Here is a 23,375-nt window from a genome sequence, read left to right as displayed (position 1 = left end):
TCCGAAGAATGGAATTGGAGGAAAACGACAATATTAGGTTCACACTATTGTCTTACTTTATCCATGTGTTACTTTCACTGTCAGGAATAAATCAGGAACACAAGGGCCCAACTCCCTAGTGAAAATGTGTTCCATAATCCATGGACATGCAAGTGAGCAGTAACGATCTTTTGCTGAAGAAGATCGAAAGTCTGAATTACTCGACTTACAATTTAGTAATTCACACAAGGCAACAAGATCTTCCGAAGTGGTGCAATAAATTTTGTTTTATTTCTTTATCCTTTACATTCACTTCCATTATTCACAAAAAAAAATCATTTATTTTAAAAGTTCCTTTCATTTAATTGTGTTGGGGTGGGAGGGGAAGTACATAGAGTTCTGTGTTATTTACTCCCCTAATCATGTAAACCAGCTTTCATCTCTCCTTGAAGATATTTGGTTGCTGTGCTGAAAATTAAGAGGGAATTTAGGTTAAACTATTTAGGCTGTTAGAGTCCCACAGGGGAAGAGTTAAAGCAATTAGTTCCATGAGTGAACAGCTTTTATTTTTTAATTAAACAAATGTTCGTTCATAAAATTGCTTGATTGTAGGACTAGTTGGTGTACCAGAGTGTAGCACAGCAGAGTGGTAGGGTGAGGGTTTGCAGCTGTGATCATTTACATCGCAAATTCACAACATCGGGAGAGATTATCCAAGTAATAGTTGGTGAGTGGGGAGACGGTAGAAAAAGAAACAAATACTAGAAGGTTGTAACATACTGAGCTACCTTAGAAGTCTTTGAACATCCAGCTATTAGAGTGATATTTATAAAGATCAGGAAATGGAGGAAAGCTGTACTGCAGAAAGACCTAAATAGCAGAAAAAGAATTGCATTGAACAATGTGAAAAACAAGTTTAAAACATCACACGTCTTGAAAAATATTGTTCATGAAGGCAATGCAACATTCGGTGTCCTTAAGTAAAAGTTATAGTCGGAATCAACCTAATCCTGAAGGCCAACATTTATGCAAAATTTCAGTACACATTGAAAGTCAATAATATTTCTTCTGATAACTCGGAAGTGCTTATTAGCCATAAAATACTTTGTTAATTAGCATTGCGGTCAACTGTAAAACTGTAATTGGACGTGCAACAAGCCACATTGTTCAACTGCACATGGCATGTGGAAGTTTCCAGTTTACTTTCAGGAATGTTATTCACTGCCGGAATGATATAGATCTCGAATGGGAGATTTAAAGCTAATGGTCGCAGAGCATTACAATGGTCTTCAACGATCCCGTCACTGGTGAAGATCCAAGGTCTACAGGGTGCAGCATCAGCAACCTTCCAGGAGGAGTCCAACAGCCTTCAGGAGCAGGAGATTGTGCCAACAATACATGGTACTCAGGCCAACACTGAACGGATGGTATCTGCGGTGGAAGCCTCGGGTGAGAAAGGTGCAGCTGTGGATCAAGACAGCCAAGGCTTGGGGCACACTGTGTGGTCAAATGCATAGGCTCAGGACAGGGGAGCCCAGTCACAGGCAGCCATGTACTGGGCCCACATGGACATTGCTGTGGCACTCCAGAGCTTGGCCCAATCACAAAGGTTCATGGCTGAGGGCATTGAGAGCCATGGGCTCAATGCCCCACGGGCGACCTGATAGATGTCTACAAAATTATGAGGGGCAAAGACAGAGTGGATAGTCAGAGGCTTTTTCCCAAGGTAGAGGGTTCAATTACTAGGGGGCATAGGTTTAAGGTGAGAGGGGCAAGGTTTAGAGTAGATGTACGAGGCAAGTTTTTTACACAGAGGGTAGTGGGTGCCTGGAACTCGCTACCGGAGGAGATGGTGGAAGCAGGGACGATAGTGACATTTAAGGGGCATCTTGACAAATACATGAATAGGATGGGAATAGAGGGATACGGACCCAGGAAGTGTAGAAGATTTTAGTTTAGACGGTCAGTATGGTCGGCACAGGCTTGGAGGGCTGAAGGGCCTGTTCCTGTGCTGTACTTTTCTTTCTCTTTGTTCATTGGCCACGTGCCTGCTGCTCTGAGCCAGGCACAGAGAGACATGACCGAGGTTCTGACAGCCGTAACTGAGGTGCAGAGGAACATGTTGGATTCACTGAGGGATGTGACCCAGTCTCTGTGCTCAATGGCTGTGAGCATCAGGTCCCTGGTTGAGATGAGAGCAGGCCTCCAGGACTGGCAGCGGCAGGTGACAGTGGTGCCTCCGGAGCTCACTCCGGCCTCACCTCGGTCTCAGGGAGCAACCCGGGGGCCATCGAGCACCCCTATGGAGGAAGAAGGGATGGAGCCTGTGCCAGTGCCTCCCACAAGGAGGTGCTGGAACACCTCAGGGCTTCTGAATCGCCCCTCCCCCCCACCTGACACTGGCGCATCCCATGGGCAGCAGGCAGAACAAGGTGGCACCTCGTCACCTGCGACACCCGGAAGTCGGCCGGGCACATCCAGATCCAGGCCCTCCAGCATGGGTATATGGGCCCGGGAGATGGGATGGCCAGCACACATGTAGGGACCACCCAGGCGAACAGTGAAATGTGATACTGAAGGCAGGAGTTAGACTTTGTCAAACAGTGAGCAGCACCAGAGCTCAACTCACAGGAGGTGTCATCATCCTCCACTGAGACCACCAAGCCTGTGGTGATGCTAGTAGGAAACTCGGAGGGGAGTGGGGGAGCTGGGGTGGGGGGGAATGTGGTATGGGTAGGTGGAACAGGGGAGGATGTGAGTGGCTATGGGGAGTGTATAGGGAGGTGAAACAGGGAGGGTGACTGCCAGTGACCATGCCCCTAGCCGACGAACCTGGAGGCAATGAGATTGTCCCATGAGCGGCAGCCCTGATGCACACGCTGGATGGCTTCCTGTGCCTGCTCTGGTCCAAGCCCTGGTCCTCCTGCCCATCATCCACCTCCTCCTCTTCCGATGAGGCCTGGTGTTCTTCCTACTCATCCTCCAGCATGTCCCCCGTCTGCTTCGCGATGTGTAGCACGTAGCAGGCCACCACGATGTGCGAGGTCCTCTTTGGGCTACGCCAGAGCAATCCAGGCACCTCATCGCAACTTGACGACGCCAGTGCACCACTCAATGAAATACCTAGTTGCTGCATGGGCATCGTTATAACAGTTCTCCGCATCAGTCCTGGGCCTCTGGGCAGGCGTCATTAGCCACGACCGCAGCGGATAACCCAAGAGCCAACCCCTCACCCAAGGGCATGCTTCGAAAGTGCCAGGAACCGACGAGTGCGCCAGGGTATACAAGTCATGAGTGTTGCCCAGGTATCGAGTGCATACGTGCATTATGAGCAGCTACTGGTCACACACCAACTGAACGTTCAGGGACTGGAGGCCCTTCGATTGATGAAGGACCTGTGTGCGAATGTCTAGGATATACCTGTCAGGTCCCCGCTCGACGCCTGGAAAGTCCCCGAGGCAACGACTTCCAGAACGACCATTACCTTCATGTCTACAGACAGCGGGTGTCCTCCTCCATACGGTTCCAGGTGCGCAATCATACGGCACTGATGGTGCACAGTCTCCCTGACAGGGAGACAGGGCTCAGCCAGAGTCTTTGGTGGCACGTCCAGTCCGGCAGCTCCTCAAAGGACAAGCGCTGACGGTATAAACATGGCCTGATGTGGTACCTCTTTCGCACCTCCCGCTCGGTCTGTCAGACAGCTGGCTCACCAGCCTCACTGAGTGGCCCTGCTCTTCTGGGGCAGGCTCTTGTTGTGCAGGCTCCTCCCCGAGCAGCGCCTGTGCCTGTAGCCTCAGTGCTTCTGCAAGGGCAGCTGCGGCCAGGTAGTTAGCAAGCATTCTTGGCTGACCTCCAAAATTCAAACACTGCAGGGAGGTGGGCGGGTGGGGGGGGGGGGGGGGGGGGGGGGGGAGAGAGAGAGAAGAGAAGACAGGTTAGCAAGATGGGTATTCCCTTTCCCATCCAAATCTAATAGGCTACGGGTTGCACCTCAGTTCCACCCTGTGCATTTCCACCCCTCTCCCCCCTATCACACCCCCACACCTCAGCACCCCGCCCCCTCCCCTTACTAGTGGGTTGCCTTCCAGACTGCACCCCTGATCCCATCAGCGAGTGGAACCGGGGAGCATCCATCCTCACCCCCATCCCTGTCGACTGGGTTACCAGTGGCTGCCGCAGCCCGTATCAGCGATAGGCTCTGTGGCCCTTGTTCTGTTTCGCTAGTGGGGTCTACTGTGGGAGTCCTCACTGGGTGGGCCGTGTATTATCCTGCAAGCAGGGTGGCACCTGTCTGTGCGGAGGAGAGGGTCACGGTGTGCCACCAATCAGCTCCATGCTTCGGAACTTGTATGTGGGTAGGTCCTACAGCTGGGATTGGACGAGTGGGGGAGGGCGTCTGCTGGGAGCCTAGCTGCTGGTGGTATGGGTCCCGGGTGTGACGCACAGGTTGTGACAACCTGCCCGGGGCAGGTTGGGTGGGAGCAGGGGCGCAATTGGCAGCCAGGACCTGGAGACAGCTGGCGGTCCTGCAGAGTGGACTAGTTGATAGTCTAACTTTTGAGGCCTATGCCCTGAGCGGGGCAGTGTGCCAGGGGGGTGCCAGAGGCCATGGTGGTATGTGACCTTTGTCTGAGGTGTGCTGTTCTCTTCCCTGCCTCTCATGCAGTGAGGTTGTGCTTCTGATGAGTGCACTGAGGAGTGGCAGCACCTGCTGTGCCACTGATTGAGCGTGGCCACGCCCATTCTGAGGGTTCCCAGAAGGTGGGCTCCCAAATGACCTGAGGCTCTGTGAGCATCTGCAGGACACAGTGAGCAGTCGACAGAGTGAGCAGCCAGGGACCTGCCACCTGTGCCAAATGGTTGCCGTGATAGCAACTCCTACAGCAATTGTGGCCCATGCCAGGCCAGCCCGACCCCAACAGGGACACCCCGAATCCATAGGGCCCCAACTACTCCACCTCATACCAGGCAGGCACCCTCGAGCAAGTGCTACATTTTGTTTCCGTGTATAACTAGTTTAGAAACTTCTCTTACCTCGTCCCTCTCCCTCAGAAGCAATGGTGCCCAGACCCCACTTTTCAACACCTGCTGTGAACCATGCCCACGACACCTCTGCCGAAGAGGGGCAGATAATCGCAGAGGCTCGTAGTATACTGGGTAAAACCCGGTAGTGATATTTAAATGCATACAGTTGCTCGTCCTGCATGCCGGCACCAGCGCAGGACGTGGATCGCTTCACAGGGCCCTCCGAAGCATGGCATTCGGTTCGGTGCTGGGTGCGGACCTCGATTTTCGGGAAACGCCATATTCTCCGCCTGATTGCGGATCGCATTCCTGGCATCAAGAGGCGTAGAATTTAGAGCTGGGGCAGGAGTCTCTGTTTGGGAGACTCCCGCCAAAGCTGAATTGCATCTGAAAACAAGAAGCAATTCCCAATCCCTAGTCATGCAAATTTTTAGAGAATCCTACTATAGGGTCACCATTTTTAGCGGGTGGCCTGATAGCGAGGTCCCGCGGCTTAGCCCCCCAATAACGCATTTCAGCCCTCCCCCCCGGGCTTTCTGGGTCAACCCCCGCCCCACCTCCCCACCAGTATGGGAGTGACCAAATCCGCCCCCCCCCCACACTGTCCCCCCTCCCCAGCAGTACGGGTGACCTGAACCCCCCCATCAGAGACCCCCTAAATAAAGAGACTCCCCACTAAGACCGGCTAAATAAAGAGACAACCCCCCACAGAGATCCCTAAATAAAGAGACCCCCATAGAGACCCCTTAAATAAGGAGACCCCCCACAAAGAACGCCGAAATAAACACCCCCACAGAGATCCCCTAATTAAAGAGAACCCTCCCCCCCAGAGATCCCCCAGAAGAGAGACTCCTTTCTGGAAGTCCCCCAGAAGCGGGACCTCTGTCTGGAAGTCCCCCAGAAGAGAGACCTCTGTCAGGAAGCCAGTGAGCAGTCCAGCCAGAGGCTGTGAAAAAAAACCTCTGCTTTAAAACTCACTTGTGCAATACACTTCCTGGCTCAGACACAGGAGGCAGTACCTGTCAATTCCTGGAAAGAGAAAACCAGTCAGCGAAGGTGAAACCCCCTCAGATATTTGAGCTGCAAGCAATTCATTCATTTCTCTTTGCTATTGATTTTACTAGGTTGAGAGTGGCAATTTCCACATACACCCAGCTATCAACATTGGTCCCTTTAATTAATTCATCTCCCTTCACTGTTGAGTAAATTTGAAGTGATCAGCTGTGCAACTAACTGCAATGCTTATAAACATCAAGCTTTGAATGACAGCTCCTGAACCACTTCAAACAGAGTTAACTGCTTTCCATTCATCTCCCTTCATGGTTGAAGGGGTCAGTTGTGAAACTAACAGAATGGGGTTTAAACCCAGCGAACTGGTTTTCTCTTTCCAGGTGCTGCTTCCGCTGCCTGAGCCAGCAGCTGTATTGCCCAGGTGGGTTGTGAAGCAGTGATTTTCTTTTCACTGCCTCTGTCTGGACTGCTGGCCGAGGACAGGGTGGTCACCAACGCGGAGGCTGGCGGATGCCTGAGAGGTGAGGACCCACTGGGCTCCACTTGGAGGACCTGTCAAAAGTGTGTATTGATTACTTTACTGACTGACCCATCCCTCCTACTGACCACATGTCCATTCTCCTGTAGATCCTCTTGCCGACGGATCAAGACCATCCCGGGCGGCACCCTCTCCTGACTCTGAGGAGAACACCTTGGCGAGGAGCTTCGAGGGTGCAACCATGGTCGCGGCTCAGCTGTCATCCCCACCTTCCACCAGCGCAGATACACAAACCTCGGTGGGAAATATTAGTGGATCCCAGGACCCAGCTGGGTCCCAGCCTGATGCTGAGCCTCTGGAAGTGGGTGACCCAGAGCTGATGGAGAGGATATGGTGATGCCAGCGTCGCTCCAGCAGATCCATAGCCGCTTGGAAGAGTCCCAGAGGCTACAGGCCAGGAGATGGTGCTGGCAATGATTGGCACTGAGGCCAACACTGCTCAGGTGGTGACTGCAATGGAGAACCTGGTGAATGCGCCGGCACAATGAGTGAAGGTGTCCAAGGCATCGCGCTGCCGGTGACGGCTATGGTTGACGGTCTCGGCAGAATGCCTCCCTGGCTGGGGGTGAGGTTGATGAGGTTCTGCGGGCCAAGTCCTGCTCTCAGATGGGCATGGCCGAGGCAGTGCGGAGCTTGTCCCAGTTGCAGGTTGGTATTGCCGAAGCACTGCAGAGTGTGGCCCGGTCACTGGGGAATGGGGCCCAGTTACTGAGGAGCATCACCGAGGATATCGACACCATGGTGCAGACCATAGTATTCTGGGGCGAAATTCTCCCCAAATGGCGCGATGTCCGCCGGCTGGCGCCCAAAACGGCGCCAATCAGACGGGCATCGCGCCGCCCCAAAGGTGCGGAATGCTCCGCATCTTTGGGGGCCGAGCTCCAATAATGAGGGGCTAGGCCAACGCCGGAGGGATTTCCGCCCCGCCAGCTGGCGGAAACGGCCTTTGTTGCCCCGCCAGCTGGCACGGAAATGACATCCCCGGGCGGCGCATGCGCGGGAGCGTCAGCGGCCGCTGACAGTTTCCCACGCATGCGGAGTGGAGGGAGTCTCTTCCTCCTTCACCATGGTGGAGACCATGGCGGAGGCGGAAGGGAAAGAGTGCCCCCATGGCACAGGCCCGCCCGCGGATCGGTGGGCCCCGATCGCGGGCCAGGCCACTGTGGGGGCACCCCCCAGGACCCCGGAGCCCGCCCACGCCGCCTTGTCCCGCCGTTCAAAAGGGGTTTAATCCACGCCGGCGGGACAGGCAATTTATCGGCGGGACTTCGGCCCATCCGGGCCGGAGAATCCAGCGGGGGTGCCCGCCAACCGGCGCGGCACGATTCCCGCCCCCGCCGAATATCCGGTACCGGAGACTTCGGCAACCGGCGGGGGCGGGATTCACGGCAGCCCCCGGCGATTCTCCAACACGGCGGGGGGTCGGAGAATGACGCCCCTGGTCTATTCATATCAATTCTCCACAACCATCTCCTGGCCGTGATTCTAGCCCTGCTTCATGGACCTACGTTCACACCACAAATCTTCCAACAACCTTCACCATTCAGTAAAAATTTATAGGCATAAGATAGTGGGAAAAGAGATGGCTGATATACAAGTCAGCATTTTGTAAAGGAAACACACAACTAAGTTCTCTTAGGACTTACTTATGACTTTGCAAACTGGCTTTAAAGGACAGGTGACTGCTCCATAAAGGGTGTACCATATATAATAAATAACATGGCTGCATGAATATCAGTAGACACTGGGGCCGAATCTCCGCTCCCGCCCCCTGCAATCGGGAAACCCGATTGGGCGGAGAATCAGGGGCAAAATTCTCCTACCCGCCCCGCCACATTTCTGCCCCGACCGGCCGGCGGGAGTCTCCGTAACACCGGCCAGTCAATGGGGTTTCCCATTGTGGGGCAGCCCCACGCCGTCGGGAATCCCCCGGGCGCCGGCAAAACGGAGACTCCCGCCGGCGGAGAATGACGCCCCCTGTCTCAGCCCAAAAGCAGCATCATCGTGAGGCTCCGATCCCACAGCGCCAGCCAAAATGGGCTACCCGCCTGCTCTGGTGGTTTATAAACATGCTTGTTCTGATTGGCAGCTGCAGGCAATTCCAAAAATGCTCTGTGTTTTCCGTTCCTCCCACGGTTAGAACAGAGGAGCTGAAAGCATTTAACATTTTTCAAGTTGCCAGAAGCTAGCGATCAGGATGTTAATAAAAATTGTGGTTAGGATCAATGGGTGGTGTCTCAGATGCATTCTAGCGTGAAGGGAAGCTAGATAAACAAACATCCTGCCTGCTGTTTATAAACCGTTAAGCTGTCAATCAAAGGCTGGTTAAAGGTATGCGCTATGAAATTGAATGAATACAAAGAATTTCAAAGGATCTAAGACGATTTCAAAGCTTTTAAACTGTCGGGAGCTTTCTAGGAAGGTTCAGAAACATCTAAAAGCTGCAGTGTTAAAAGCATGGAGCTGAGTGAGCAGATGTAAAGAAAGGGAAAGTACCTGAGATTTCCTGGCTTGTATTTTCAATGAACTTCTGATCTGCTTATCAGTTGGCAGACAGTTGTCGAAGTGGGAAGGCAATTTCAAAGCAGACAAGCGGCGGGATTTTTCAGCCGCCCCCACCCGATGACCTGAACTTCCCGCCTGAGGTCAACAGACCTTGACATGGTCTCCGTCCTGTCCATGGTGAATTTGCGTTGGGTGTGGCTGAAAAATACAGTCCAATGATGATGATCTTTAACAGAAGGCTGCCTAAGATCACCGTGCCAAAAGTGATCTTCAGGTTTGCCACAGATAGAAGGAGCAGTCAGACACGGGACCCCCATCCTGGGGGAGTCCTGAGCTCAACCCCCTCCTGCCAGCCCGAGCCTACCAAACTCCCTTGGGCGACCCTCCCTCTGCAGCCTGGCAGTGGTAGAATGCCACATGGGCAATGGATGTACCTCCTTGACATCCCTCAGGGTCCAACATGCCAGGCCAGATTGGCACTGCCAGAAGAAGAGTCATCAGAAGAAGAGTCATATGACCTCAAAACATTAACGCTGTTTCTCTCTCCAGGGAGGCTGTGGACCTGCTGAGATTTTACAGCACTTTTTGTTTTATTATCTCTCAATTTTCAGTTGCCTATATACATTAACTATGTCCCAAAGTTCTATACAACTATGATTTGTTATTATCTAGGAGAGATGATGCAATATTCTAATGTCCTTTTGGCAATGCGTTGGTCACCTGAAAGGGTGTGAAAAAAGCCATTGATATTCTTTGGCTCCAGGAAACTGCTCGGCCTCTACTCCTTGTGTGGTGCTGTGCACTTGTTCTACCACTTTGCGGCACAGCTAATTGAAACATCAAAAAATGTCCCAGCAGAATTGTACATTGGAACAAAGACCCAATTCTAACATAAATCACAAGCTGCATCTTTAAAAAAAACTTGGCCCAGAATTTAGCTGATGTAACATTTGCTCCACAGCTCTTTCCATTGCCTACTGAAAAATTCATTTCTATTTTGCCCTCTTTTCTTCACAGTTCTGGGGGCCACCGGGTTCTGCCTGGCTAAGTGTTCCTTCCAGATCAATAGCTACGTGGTTCAGGAGTGCAAGGCTTGAGAAGCGGTGAAAGTTGTTGCCTGATTTTGACTTATTTCATGTGGGAAAGTGTGAGTCTGTCTTCACAGCAGCATTGAAATCAGGAAGGTCTGAGCGGTCACTCTTGGGTGTGGTAGCATGCCAATCAATTACCAGGGACAGCATATTACAGGAGTGGGGGTGGATAATTCACCCTGGAAGCAGGTAGGTTTAAGACTGTGGATGTGTAGAAAAAAAAAAGTAAGAGGGGATTCAATCGCCGGGGGGGGGGGGGGGGGGGGGGGGGGGGGAATGGGGGAGCATATCCACAATCAGTAAAGGTCAGCCCACCGAAGATAAAACACAACCCTCCTTTCCCGACCTTTGAAGGAATTATTGAACAATCGGGCTGCCAATTCCTGCCCGACTACCCGTGCCGATGGCACAGGTGCCATGTTATCAGTGTCAACTGGCTTGATGACAAGCCTAATTGACCCTTCATTACCTGTTAAAATATGGCAGACAGGCTTCCAATGTCGGCTCCTCCCCTCCCGCCCCTGTATGATGGGTGTGATCTTGCAATGGGTGGGAAGGTGGCACCCACCCTATTTTATATCCCCCACCCCGCGAAAATCACACCCAGCATGGGCATATGAAACACCGTCCCGGGACTGCTCAACAGGAGCATCACCTCAATCTGTTGCAGAAGAAATTTCAACCTAAAATCTTTTGATCAAACAGCACTTAACATATCTGATTCTGTTATGATCATGAAATAATTCATAAACTAAAGAGAATTGAGCATATTGCATTAACACTTCAGCGTTCAGATGACAGGTATAAACCATTTGTGCTTTGCACTTCACATTGACAATTCATGTCATCATGTCAAAATATTATACTTTCCTTCCAAAATTTCAAGGAATTAAGAATAATGGGGCTGTCAATAAATTTCTAATCTGTTAGTGCTTTTGCAAATTGTAATCTTGGCAGATACACATTAATCCATGAAATAGTTTCTAAATCACACCAGAGATCTCTAAGTTGAGAGTAAAATTGCTATTTTTTTAAAAAGTAAAGTACACTGGCAACCCCGTTACAAAATGAGATTTTTCACTTGTTTTGACCATCGAAACATTTTATAGTTTAATCTGTTTCATTGTTCAAAATAAATTGGGTAAATGTATCCAATAAACTAAAACACTGGTCAAGCTTATCCCAGAAATGACCAATGATGAATGAGATAATCCTTCTAAACTGTTACTTATCAAGCCTTATCGCCTGCAGCTGAGCCCTCACACAACCAACGCCACGTCCACCTTCGACCACTGGCTAGCCTGCTTCGAAGACTACCTCAAAGCAGCCACTGAAGAACCCTTGGACTCGCAGAAGCTCCAAGTCCTCTACTCATGGGAGAGCCCTGCCATTTTTCCCCTCATCCGGGATGCGCCCACCTACTCTGAAGCGATAATGCTCCTGAAGGGACATTACGTTAAACTGGTGAATCAAGTGTACGCCGGGCACCTCCTGGCCACGAGACAGCAACTCCCCGGGGACGCTCTGGACGATTTCTTACGAGCCCTACAGATCGATCTGTGACTGCCAGTCAGTTTCGGCAGTCCAACACACCGAACTTTTAATTAGAGACGCTTATGTCACGGGCATGAAGTCTACGTACATCCGCCAGCAACTATTGGAAGGGGGTACGCTCGATCTCGCGGGGACTAGACAGCTTGATAATCCATTAGAAGTGGCCTCCCATAACCTGCAGTCCTACAACCCCGACTGCGCTGCACCCTCGTGGGCATCGTGGGCCCCACCAGCTGCCGACTCCAGCTCACCGCAAGCCTGCGCCGTGCGGCAGCCAGCCAACTCCGGGGGGCCCAAGTGTTATTTTGTGTGGACAAAGCAAACACCCCAGGCAGCGCTGCCCGGTGCGGAGCACAACTTGCAACAGGTGTGGGAAGAAAGGGCACTTTGTTTCCGTTTGCCAGGCCTGGTCGGTCGCCGCTGTTTCCAGGCCCGGCATTTCTACACCCCCCACGTGCAACCCAGGGGCACCGTCATCTTCCCCTCCGCAACCCCGTGCGGCCTGTGGACGCCGCCATCTTTGATGCCGCCATCTTTGACGCCGCCATCTTCGGCGCCATTTTGGACTGCGTCTCAGGACCCCTGCTCGTCTGGCCGTTCACCGCCTACTACTCACTCTGCCACCGCTGATCAGCCCGGGACCTCCCAGCATTTTCCGCAGCTCGCCTCCATCACCCTGGATCAGTCTCGGCTCCGCAACCTCGCGACCGCTATGACGACGGTGAAGATCAACGGGCAAGAGACGACCTGCCTCTTTGACTCCGGCAGCACAGAGAGTTTCATCCACCTCACTACAGTAAGGTGCTGCTCCCTCCCGGTACACCCCGTCACCCAGAAAATCTCCCTGGCCTCCGGATCCCATTCCGTTGAAATCCGGGGGTACTGTATCACGACCCTCACCATCCAAGGCGTAGAATTCAGCAACATCAGGTTCTATGTCCTCCCCCACCTTTGCATTGCCCTGTTGCTCGGCCTGGATTTTCAGTGTCATCTCCGAAGCCTGACTTTGAAATTCTGTGGACAACTGCACCCCCTCACCGTCTGCGGCCTCACAACTCTTAAGGTCGATCCACTTTCCCTGTTTGCGAACCTCACCCCGGACTGCAAACCCGTCGCCACTAGGAGCTGACGGTATAGTGCCCAGGACAGGACCTTCATCAGGTCGGAGGTCCAACGGCTTCTGCGGGAGGGGATCATCGAGGCCAGCAACAGCCCCTGGAGAGCTCAAGTAGTGGTCGTGAAAACTGTGGAGAAGCACGGGATGGCCATTGACTACAGTCAGACCATTTATTGGTACACGCAGCTCGACGCGTACCCCCTCCCACGCATATCTGACATGGTCAATCAGATTGCGCAGTATCGAGTCGTTACCACAGTAGACTTGAAGTCCGCCGACCACCAGCTCCCCATCTGCCCGGAGGACCGCCAATACACTGCGTTTGAAGCAGATGGCCGCCTCTATCACTTCCTTAGGGTTCCCTTTGGCATCACCAATGGGGTCTTGGTCTTCCAGCGAGAGATGGACTGAATGGTTGACCAGTACAGGCTGCGGGCCACCTTCCCGTACCTAGATAATGTCGCCATCTGCGGCCACGATCAGCAGGACCATGACGCAAACCTGAAAATAGTCCTCCATACCGCCAAACTCCTTAACCTCGCCTACAATAAGGAGAAAAGTGTGTTCCGCACCAACCGCTTAGCCATCCTTGGCTATGTAGTGGAAAATGGATCCTACGGCCCGACCCCGACCGCATGCACCCCATCCTGGAACTCCCTCTCCCCCACTGCTCAGAAACGTTGCCTGGGGTTTTTCTCATATTACGCCCAGTGGGTCCCTAATTATGCGGACAAGGCCCACCCACTCATCACGTCGACAGTTTTTCCCCTGACAGCTCAGGTCCGCCAGGCCTTCAGCCACATCAAGGCGGACATCACCAAGGCCACGATGCACGCGGTCGACGAGTCCCTCCCCTTCCAAGTGGAGAGAGATGCATCGGACGTAACTCTGGCCGCCACCCTCAACCAGGCGGGCAGGCCCGTGGCTTTCTTTTCCCGCACCCTCCATGCCTCTGAAATTCGGCACTCCTCTGTCGAGAAGTAGGCCCAAGCCATTGTGGAAGCTGTGCGGCGTTAGAGGCATTACCTGGCCGGCAGGAGATTCACTCTCCTCACTGACCAACGGTCGGTTGCCTTCATGTTTAATAATACACAGCGGAGCAAGATCAAAAATGGCAAGATCTTGAGGTGGAGGATCGAGCTCTCCACCTATAACTATGAGATCTTGTATCGCCCGGGGAAGGTCAATGAGCCTCCAGGTGCCATATCCCGCGGTACATGTGCCAGCGCACAGGTAGACCGACTCCGGGCTCTCCACTATGACCTCTGCCACCCGGGAGCACCCGGTTCTTCCATTTCATCAAGGCCCGCAACCTGCCCTACTCCACTGAGGAGGTCAGGACCATCACCAGAGACTGCCAAGTCTGCGCAGATTGCAAGTCGCACTTCTACTGGCCAGATAGCGCACACCTGGTGAAGGCCTCCCGCCCCTTTGAAAGCCTCAGCATGACTTCAAAGGGCCCTCCCCTCCACGAACCGCAATGTGTACTTTCTCAACGTTATTGATGAGTACTCCCGGTTCCCCTTCGTCATCCCATGCCCTGACATGACTTCTGCCACGGTAATTAAAGCCATGCACAGCATCTTCACTCTGTTCGGTTTCCCCACCTACATCCACAGCGATCGGGGATCCTCTTTCATGAGCGATGAGCTGCGTCAGTTCCTGCTCAGCAAGGGCATCGCCTCGAGCAGGAAACGGGCAGGTGGAAAGGGAGAACGTGACGGTTTGGAAGGCCGTCCTGCTGGCCCTACAGTCTAAAAATCACCCGGTCTCCCGCTGGCAGGAGTTCCTCCCCGACGAGCTCCACTCCATCCGGTCGCTCCTCTGCACCGCCACTAATGAGACCCCTCATGAATGTGTGTTTGCCTTCCCCAGGAAGTCCACCTCCAGGGTCTCGCTCCCAACATGGCTGACAGTTCCTGGACTCGTCCTCCTCTGGAAGCATGTGTGGAGCCATAAATCGGATCCCCTGGTCGAGAGGGTCTACCTCTTACATGCAAACCCGCAGTACGCGTACATGGCACACCCCGACGGGCGCCAAGACACCATCTCCCTCTGGGACGTGGCACCCGGTGGGTCCCCACCCACGACCCCCGACCTGACACTGCTCCTTCCCCCCCCCCTGGTTGCCTCATTCACCCCTGCGCCACTCACCCTCCCTCCAACGAACCTCACCGCAGCCCCCGCCCCAGCAGGTGACGAAGATGAGGAAAACACGCTCCCGGAGTCGCAGGTGACCAGGTCGACGCCCACATCTCCAGCAGGACTGAGGCGATCGCGGCGGAGGGTCAAAGCCCCCGACAGACTTAATTTGTAATGTTTCCGTCACCCCCGCCGGACTCTTTCTTTAAAAGGGGGTGAATGTGGTACACCACTAATGGTATATTGTATGTATTACGGCACTGTACAAAAGTGTGTGCTCGCCTGTGCTGCAGCCATTCTGGTTCCAGCTACAGGAGGCACAACATCTTGTTCAATAAAGCCTCGATTGTTCCACCATTCTCGGCTCGTGGTAATTGATGGTACATCACTATGTCTCCATTACAGTCATGTTATGGTTCACATTGAAGTCTGAGTTACAACTATGAATGCAACTTATGAATGGTACACCACTGTGGACAGTTTTTATTCAGTCACATGACTCACCTTCAGCAGTGAATTTGCACTTCCAAAAGCTGTTTTTCACAGCGCTGTCCAGGCACAGAAGTTGTTCGGACACCCCCAAAAACAAATCTGAATCAGCCAAGGTGAAACAGATTTTCATCCGCCACACAGAGATCGCAATGGATCAATGATGTGCATTTGACTTCATTAGAACCAGGCCTGAACAACTTCATGTTCCAACATGTATAACATTTTACATCAGCTCTAATTTGTTCATTTATGATGAAAACAAATGAAATTTTCAAGTCAAACGCTTTCAATCAAAATTGGTGGATATATGTAATCAATTGCATTTTAGATAATTCACATTCAGAAACACACTTTGTTTTGCAGAAGTATGCGGCTCATATGAAAGTGAAGGGAAGAATACATCCTGGGCGGGATTCTCCACTCCCGCGGCAAAGTGCCCACGCCGTCGTGAACGCCGTCGAGGCGCGAAACGGCCCCTATCCCGACCGATTCAGGGCCCGATAATGGGCGAGGAGCGGGGCCATGTCAGTTACACACGCCAGGCCTTGTCGCCGCGTAAAGGCGGTGCCGCATACATGACGCGGCCAGCGCCGCATAACTGGCGTCACCCGTGCATGTGTGGTTGCCGTCCTCTCCAAGTCTGCCCCGCACGAAGATGGCAGACGGATCTTGCGGGGTTGCGGAAGAAAGGAGGTCCTCCTTCAGAGAGGACGGCCCGACGATCGGTGGGCACCGATTGCGGGCCACCCCACATTTGAGGTACCCCCCAGTGCAGGATCCCCCCTCCCCCCCCCCCCCCCACCCCCACCCCCCCCCCCCCGCAGGCCGCCCCCCCAGCATTCCCGCGCTGTTCCCGACGGCAGCGACCAGGTGTGGACGGCGCCGGGGGGAACCCGCCGTTTTGGGCTGGCCGCTCGGCCCATCCGGGCCTGAGAATAGCAGGGGTGCCGGCAAATCGCCATTTTGGGTGTCTCGGGCGATTCTCCGGCCTGCAGACCTCGACGGGGCCGTTCCCGCCGCTTGGGAGAATCGTGGGAGGGCGTCGGACCGGCGTCGCGGGAAATTTTGGCGGCCCAGGCGATTCTCCCAACCGGCGCGGGAGTGGAGAATCGCGCCCATAGTTTTTTTTAAATACCTTCCTTAGAACCAAAAAATAATTGACAAAGGCAGAGGAAAAACAATTCTTTGAACACTTAATGTGAAATTTCAAAAGATTGATGTGTTCCGGGACTGTGTCTTGAATTTTAATAGGTGGGGTGGTAAACAGTGAGGAGAATAGCCTTCAATTGCAGGTGGATACAGATAGGCTGGTCAGAAGAACTGATCAGTGGCAAATGGAATTCAATCCGGATGAACGTGAGGTGATGCACTTGAGCAGGACAAGACAAGGGAATACATGATGAATGGCAGGACCCTGGGAAGCACTGAGGATCACAGGGACCTTGGTGTGCATGTACACCAGTCCCTTAAGGTTGCAGAGCAGGTGGATACAATGGTTAAGAAGGCCTATGGTATTCTTCCCTTTATTAGCCGAGGCATAGAGTTTAAGATCAGGGAGGTTATGCTGGAACTGTATAAAACGTTGGTTAGGCCACAGCTAGAGTATTGTGCGCATTTCTGGAATCCACATTATAAGAGGGATGTGGTAGCACTGGAAAGGGTACAGAGGAGATTTACCAGGATGTTGCCTGGGCTGGAGAGTTTTAGTTCTGAAGAGAGATTGGGTTGACTTGGATTGTTTTCCTTGGAACAGAGGAGACTGAGGGAGGACATGATTAAGATGTATAAAATATGAGGGGCATAGAGAGAGTAGACGGGAACAAACTTTTCCCCATGGTGGAGGAGAGGTCGATGGTTTGGGGGCATAGATTTAAGGTAAGGGGCAGGTGGTTTAGAATCATAAATTTGCAGTGCAGAAGGATGCCATTTGGCCCATCGAGTCTGCACCGGCTCTTGGAAAGAGCACTCTACTTAAACCCATGCCTCCATTCTATTCCCGTCACCCAATAGCCCCATCTAACCTTTTGGACATTAAGGGGCAATTTAGCATGGCCAATCCACCAAACCTGCACATGTTTGGACTGTGGGAGGAGACCGGAGCACCCGGAGGAAACCCACACGGACACGAGGAGGAAGTGCAAACTCGACACAGACAGTCACCCAAGACCTGAACCCAGGGCCCTAGAGCTGTATGGCAGCAGTGCTAACCACTGTGCCACCCATCAGAAAGGATGTGAAGGAAAACTTTATTACCCAGAGGGTGGGAGTTTGGAATTCGCTGCCTGAAAGGATGGTGGTGGCAGAGACCCTCATAACAATTAAGAAGTATTTAGATGTGCACTTACGATCCTAGGCATACAAGGCTATGGGCCAAGTGCTTGAAAATGGGATTAGAATGGTTAGGTGGTTGCGTTTGACCGAAGCAGACGCAATGGGCCGAAGGGCCTTTTCTGTGCTATATGATTCGGATTCTAGGACTAACCTTACTTTCCGGGTTTCATTAACTTCAGGATCTGATCATCCATACAAAGGGGAAAAAAATGAAGGGATTCTGACTTGTTCACGTGAAATACATGTTCAACATTTAATATCTTTACTCTTTCTATATTTACCCTTGTTTATACTTTTCTCTGATTCTCTTGCTGTGAAATTATTTGACTCAGAAAATTCAAGGCTACCCAATTGAAATAGAGGAAATAACCCTGGAATTTGGTTAATGATCAGGGGAAAATTCAAATCAATTTGTAACAAATTATTCATAAGAATTATTTCAGATAAGCGGGTATTATGTTTCTAGAGAGGGCAAGGTTTTACAACCAAGGAAGAAGAAAATTAAGATGAGCTAAATAGATTATAGATCCATGGAACAAAAAAAAATTATCTTTCCTTGCATACCTAGTGGAAAATGAAATCCACTCTTGGAATGTATCAGAACCAAGTTTAAAAAGTGGATTTAGGATTTAGAAAGTTAGATGCAGGCACCTCCAAAAAGCAACGTGGTAAAGGTTACTGTTGTAATCTGCAAGAGTCTCACGGGGTATGAATGATGCACTAACCTTGTGGTGCTTGTGGAATACGAACTCCCCCCGATAAGTGGGCAGGGGACCCTTAACTAAGTCAATGTGAGTTTGTATAAATAGAGACGGCCAGTCAGGCACCGACTAGAGAAGACACAGTAGGGAACTACTGGAGCCGTACATAATAGTTACCATGTTAAGTAAAATAAGTTTGTTTCTCTCCTCCATTGTCCCTTACAAAAATTAGTAACAAACAAAGGAATAATTTTTGCTTTCTAGACAGTGGAGCAAAACTTATTTATTTCTTATGATGAAAATGTATTTGTCGACAGAACAGATTGAACCCATTCACCACCACGTCTGAATCATATTAGACGGTATGAGAGAATAATGCAATAACGCAGGTAGAATGCCTCAAAACCGGCAAGCTGGGGACAGAGTCCCTGCCAGATTTGGGATCTTGCCAGTTTTTGGGAGAATGTCTCGGAGGCATTTCACAGGATCTGTTGTGTGATTAGATAAAGATTGTTAATGATCAAGTCTAATGCGGGCCGTGCTTTGAGAAGGCTACAACTTAAAAAATGTGTTCGATTCCGAGAGAAACACTCAAGATGGAAGTTGTGCAGAGAGGTGCAACTCCCCCTCAAACCTTTCTGAGCCGGGTCAGGTGGGGTCAAGAATCAATGACAGGCGCATGAAGCGGTTAACTACTGCCGATGGAGCAACTCCCCAAACAAGCCAGTCAGCTTTTCGTTCCACTCATTTACTCATATTTAAAATTTTTACTTGGCCACCTTAAAATCATATTGCGTCTTTTGGACACTGCCAGAAGTTGGATTTGAGGTATTGCACCTGCAACACCGAGGATGTTGAAATCAGTATAATTCCATTAATACACAGGCCTACTAAGGTTCTCGGTGTACCAGAATGTATCTACATGTCTTTTGTGCAGCAGGGCTGAAAGTCTTGTCAGGTGAGATTGCTTTTAATGTAAAAACAGGATGAGCCGAGGAATGGAATATTGGTGCTACAGTGCCAATCATAGCCCTTGATGTTTCAGTCGAACTTGGAAAGTTTCCTGCAGAAAAGCAAGGTCAAATCCTCTGATTTTAACTAACTTAGAATATTTTTGGCACTCCATTGGAAATTCCAAACAATAGTGCGTTGGGAAAGATGAGCCAATTTAACTTTAAGGATAGTAATATCAAATAAGAAGGAGACAAGGAGGGGCTGGTTTAGCACACAGGGCTAAATAGCTGGCTTTTAAAGCAGACCAAGAAAGGCCAGCAGCACGGTTCAATTCCCGTACCAGCCTCCCCGAACAGGCGCCGGAATGTGGCGACTAGGGGCTTTTCACAGTAACTTCATTGAAGCCTACTTGTGACAATAAGTGATTTTCATTTCACAAGTCTCCCATAATCGATTCGTCAGTTTCCCTCAGTCCATTATTCACAAGACAAAATTACACCAAATTTGGAAGATGTACTAAACTGCCAACCCTGAAATTCCCACATGTTCATCCTCTTTGAGCTTGATTCTTTTTCATCTTGAATTAGAAAATAGGAACTATAATTTTCTTTCCAAATAACAGACATAGATCCATGGCACACATAAATCGATGCAGAGCAGCACTGCAGTGTGCTCCTTACTTGACTTATTAAGCAACAACCACAAAACTGTATTCAAAAGAAATTCTCTCCTCTCTCTGGTAGAGTGGAACTCCCTTAGCGATTGACCTTTATGTATTAATAAAATGAACCACCAATAGCCTTGTAACTGTCAGGTGGTCCACAGAGAATGCCAAGCTTATGTCCACACATCTGTCATACATCTGTGCACTTGCTGTATATAGGCATTCTTAAAATTTTAACTGTTTGCAAAGTCAGAATTGTCTTAACTTCCAATGACATTGATCCAATTTAAAACATTTGATTTTCATGATTTCAGGCTGAAAAATGGCTTCTAAATGAATTTGCAATATGGGTCAAATAAGCTTCATGAATGAATTTGGTCAATTTAGTGCTTCTGTCTTTTCCTTTGATATAATGGTGAGTTCACACCTTAACATCATTTATAGGTCTGGCACTGGTAGAGAATGCATCAATGTTATTCGTGGTATTTTGATTAGTGTAACTTTGACCCATGGTGTTCTGGTTGGCGACATGATGGCAAGGATGTGCTTGAGTTCTAAAGCGGAGAGGGTAAAAAACTTGTTCACAGATTTTAGTTTTGTGGAAATGGCTTTCGGTTTGAGGAAACGCTCAAATTTCCGCATGTCCTACATGAAAAATGAATTCCATCAAGAAATGAAGCAATGCTATATATTTCCAGTGCTTTTCTTTTTTAAAAGATGTCAATGCGCATAATACATTAAACATCAGTTACATCAATACACATTTGTATGCTTATAAAAGTTGTGGTTCCTAACAGATCTTAGAACAAGGAAGCTGAAAAGATGAGTACTGTAAGATTATTAGCACAATGGACCCCAATTTCTGGATCACAAAGTATTAACCACCGACCGACATATTGTACAGTGTGCCTCTCTTAAAATTGCAGATTTTATTTATTTTTGAGTGGAAAAACTGGTCTGCCGTACATCAGAAGCAGCGGAATGCTTGCTTCCTGACGAAAAGTTACAGGTTTGAGCTCCAGTGCTATTAGCCACTCACATTCACAGACCATTGTTGGGTAAGTTTCATTGGCTCTTGGCCAGATTGTCTCGCACATAACTCAGGGGGGACAAAAATAATTGAAATGATCTGTCCTGCCCTGCGTGAACTGTCCCCCACATGCCGGAGGATCGTGGGCTAGCTCATGGAGGTGCTCATGGTCCAGACAATCCAAGCCTCCCAGCTGTTTCCTAGTCAGCAGCCTGAAAAAGAATAAAAATAAAGGGTAAATAAATATTCTATAAAGTTTAATTGTGCATCATTTAAATGCAACGACATGAAAAACATATTAAAAGCTACATTTGCTCCATATAAAATTATTTCTCAAATGAGGCAACGCACAACGACACAGCACATTTTAAGCATGTAAACTGTACAGACTCTAGATCCTGCCAATCCTCAACTGTGAATACAGATGGGTGGAAAGGTTAAGCCGAGCGTAAACAAACTTTTTAAACAAATGGAAAATATGTACTTTAACCTTTTATAAACCAGTATACTTATAATATTTTTTTTTTAAATTATTTCTATAGAGATTCCAAAACAAAAGCTTTCTGTAGTTTTAGCAGTTTCAACTCAACTACCGAATGTGCCCCGGAAACAATGCCTTTACCATTAAAAAGACTGTGTGGCTGGATCACAGATTTCAGGCTGCAGTAGTAATATTACGGCTATGAACCTATTGTGGTCAATTCATACTGCAGTAGACAGAATACTTCTGGTCTTATGGAACATGGCTTTCATTTTATTATTAAATAACACTGTTGTTCTGGTATTATGGATCTGTTTGTAATTGCACGAAAAGTTTTCCTATAATCTGTGCCTAAGTAGCCTATAAAATACATATTTTGACTAGAAACATTCCTATCTAAGAGGATTTAGAAACCAGTAATAAAGTACTTCAAACATAATGAAAATTTTTAATTATAATACATTGCAAACCAATATATGCTGCTCTGATTAACTGAATTTGAACAGATATCTATTATTTTACCAAGTTTTCTATGGTACAAATTGACTCACAATGCAGTAGTCAGAGTGAAGCATTGACATTAAAATTCTTTAAAGTATCGTCATATTCAAACTAAAGTTACACATTGCAGTTATCAGATATCGTCCTAGGCGCAACCATCTTCAGCTGCTTCATCAATGACCTTTCTTCCATCATAACATCAGAAGTGGGGATGTTCGCAGATGGCTGCACCAATGTTCGCGACTCCTCCGATACTGAAGCAGTCCATGTCCAAATGCAACAAGACCTGGACAATATCCAGGTTTGAGTTGGCAAATGGCAATTAGCATTCGTGCCACACAAGTGCCAGGCAATGGTTGTCTCCAAAAACAGAGAATCGAACCATTGCCCCATGACATTCAATGGCATTATCATTGCTATATCCCCCACTATCAACATCCATGGGGGATACCATTGATCAGAAACTGAATTGGATTAGCCATATAAATACTGTGGCTACAAGAGCAGGTCAGAGGCTAGGAATCCTGCAGCGAGTAACTCACCTCCTCACTCCCCAAAGCCTGTCCACCGCCTTCAAGACAGAAGGCAGGAGTGTGATGGAAAACTCTTCACTTGCCTGGATGAGCACAGCTCCAACAACACTCAAGAAGCTTAACCCCATCCAGGACATTACTTAATTGGAAGCCTTCTGAAAACATTCACTCCCTCCACCACCAATGAACAGTGGCAGTAGAGTGTAGCATCTACAAGATGAAGCACAGGAACTTGCGCAGCATCTTTCAAACCCATGACCACTGCCAGCTAGAAAGACAAGGGCAGCAGACCTGGGAATACCACCACCTGGAAGTTCCCCTCCAAGCCACTCGCCATCCTAACGTAGAAATATATCGCTGTTCCTTCACTGTCACTGGATCAAATTCCTGGAACGCCCTCCCTAACAGCACCATGGGTGTACCTACATGCAGCAGTTCAAAAAGGCAGCTCATCACCACTTCCCAAGGGCAACTAGTGATGGGCAACAAATGCTAGCCGAGCCAGAGCCACCCACACCCCATAATTTTTTTAAAAAAAATACTTGTCTACAAAGGAACATGCCTGATAAATCATTCCGTGATAATAAAGCTGCATTAAAGTTTTAATAGAATGGAGGGAATCCACTGAATTCAATAAAAATGTTAGCCTTCTTTAGATCAGAAAGAAAAAAATCAAAGGCATTTGATGCATATGCAATACTATGGAAGAGTATTCACATCAAT

General features: G+C 49.6%; 1 long non-coding RNA gene across 5 annotated transcripts in view; it reads right to left on the bottom strand.

The window, feature by feature from the left end:
- Positions 1-251: 251 nt before the first annotated feature.
- The window catches only part of LOC140430459 (uncharacterized), a 57,433-nt gene continuing 34,309 nt past the window's right edge, over positions 252-23,375 (bottom strand). For 4 of the 5 annotated variants that reach the window (XR_011949426.1, XR_011949430.1, XR_011949427.1 and 1 more), the window contains one exon: positions 18,737-21,349. This is a non-coding gene — a long non-coding RNA (uncharacterized lncRNA). Of the gene's footprint in view, positions 3,849-18,736; positions 21,350-23,375 lie in introns of those variants that run through there. The other variant, XR_011949429.1, reaches the window with a different exon arrangement.

This window comes from Scyliorhinus torazame, chromosome 10, assembly GCF_047496885.1.
Source record: "Scyliorhinus torazame isolate Kashiwa2021f chromosome 10, sScyTor2.1, whole genome shotgun sequence".
Classification (NCBI taxonomy): domain Eukaryota; kingdom Metazoa; phylum Chordata; class Chondrichthyes; order Carcharhiniformes; family Scyliorhinidae; genus Scyliorhinus; species Scyliorhinus torazame.
The sequence above is the reverse complement of the archived record's forward strand: the minus strand, read 5'-3'. Positions and strand labels throughout refer to the sequence as shown.